Raw genomic sequence first — 1978 nt, forward strand, 5'->3', positions numbered from 1 at the left:
TCCCTCTCTCGCTGGCTGTCTCTCTCTCTGTCAAATAAATTAAAAAAAAAAATAGATATCAGACACTGATCTAGTTAATTAAGCTCTGAGCCTTGATTTTCTTATCAATAAAACAATGATAACAATACACACCTAATCGGGTTATTGTAAATATGAAGCATGATAACATATGTAAAAGAGCATAGTAAATGAAACTATATAAATGTTGGTGTGCCATCTTTGTTGCAGCAGAGTGAGTAGTGGTACCAGTAAAAGTAAAAAATTTTTTTCTCATTTCTATTGAGGTATAATTGAAAAATAAAAATTGAATATACATTTAAGGCATACAACATGATATTTTGGTATATATAAGCATTGTGAAATGGTTGCTACAATCAGCTAATGAAAACATCTATCACCTCACACAGTTAACGTTTTTTTTTTCTTAATATCGAAAAATGTGAATTTGCTTGTCAGCCTTGCATTGGGGCATGCTTATTTTCTCTGTGTCATTTCAATTGTGGTATATGTGCTGCCAAAGCAAGAACAAAGACATTTTATTTCTATGATTTATAGCTGTTAATTGGGGCTAATCATAATTACATTTTGATCATTCTTCTGGTTCTGGGAATACTTACTTGCTTATCCATATAATTACATATAAGCTTAATCAGTGCAAGGGTTTTTGTGTTTTTGCTCATTGCTATAGCAATGAGGATGAACTAATGAATAACTTTATCCAACAAGCATGTGAATGTGTATGTATGTATGATATATATAAACAATATGCAAATGTGTAGTATGTGTGTATCTATATTTACGCATGTATAGTAGGTATGTGCTTAGTACTAACTTCAACGCTATTTATATTAATATTTTATTAGTTTCCAATCAATTCCAAAATGTGTTGAAATATACAGAGATTTGTGGAGAAATAGACTATCACTCAGAAATTCAACTAGTCTAGTCTAGCAGTAACTTTTCCAAAAATGGCATAATGCATATAACTAAAATATACAGATCCCCTCTGCCTGGATTTTACGAAAGATAGATTGAAATAGATTGAATTAGCTTTAACGTGTTGAGTACTATAGCTTGTGTCAAAATTTTCTTCAGAATTGCACTTTTATGTCCTTGGTCGAAATGTCTATGTAAACCTTTCTCCAGATCATTTTTTTTTCTTTTTATTTAGAATCTATTCCATATTACCGTAATTTAAAAAATTCCTAAGACTATGGGCAATAATACGAAAATCATCAAGTTGTATTTTCACTTTTGTAGTTTATACATCAAAACACTGTTAGCATAGAAGCTCATCGTTACTCTGTTCTGTTCAAGCAGTGATATTTAATAAAATAAAGTTTTTCAGCTGGGTCTTTTGAAAATAAAATTAATCAGAGTAAATCATTAATCAAATTCAGTAGATATGAAATTAAAAATAATAATATGAGGTATTCAGATACTGCATACACGTAGTAGTAGCTTGATCTCCTAGGAAATTAAATTTATTTAACCAAAAGACCATAGTTAGCATACTGCATGATGAAATTAAAAATGAAATTCTAGCCTATTAATCATGCAGAAGATTGCAATTATGTTTTGTTATTTTCATAGAAGTTTCAAATTATACTATTAACTCTTCTTTCACTCAAGTCCACAATGTTACTTCAGTTATAAAACAAAAACAAATTTTTGAGATTATAAATATTTTTAAAAGATTTTGTGTATATAAAAGTGATTTAAACAACTGCATTTTTAAAATTACTATAACGGTTATTTGTGCAATTCCTGTGGAAAGCATAACAATGTTTCGCATCTTACAGTTATATTAAGATGATAAAACAAGGATATTATTTAGTGGGACATTAAATAATTAAATATCCAAAGATGCAAGGGAATTTCTGTTGAATCTTGGAATAATAAATCAAATTTTAAAAAATGCCAACATCCTGGCAAAGATTGTCTAGGTTTAAGTGGTCAAGGTCTCTTACTCTGAAGT

At 29.1% G+C, this 1978-nt stretch overlaps 1 pseudogene; it reads right to left on the reverse strand.

Annotated features, from left to right (window-relative positions):
* Positions 1–433: 433 nt before the first annotated feature.
* LOC121101935 lies at positions 434–523 on the reverse strand (annotated as a pseudogene).
* Between the last annotated feature and the right edge of the window lie 1455 nt (positions 524–1978).

Source organism: Ursus maritimus, unplaced genomic scaffold (genome assembly GCF_017311325.1).
Source record: "Ursus maritimus isolate PB19 unplaced genomic scaffold, ASM1731132v1 scaffold_11, whole genome shotgun sequence".
Lineage (NCBI taxonomy): Eukaryota > Metazoa > Chordata > Mammalia > Carnivora > Ursidae > Ursus > Ursus maritimus.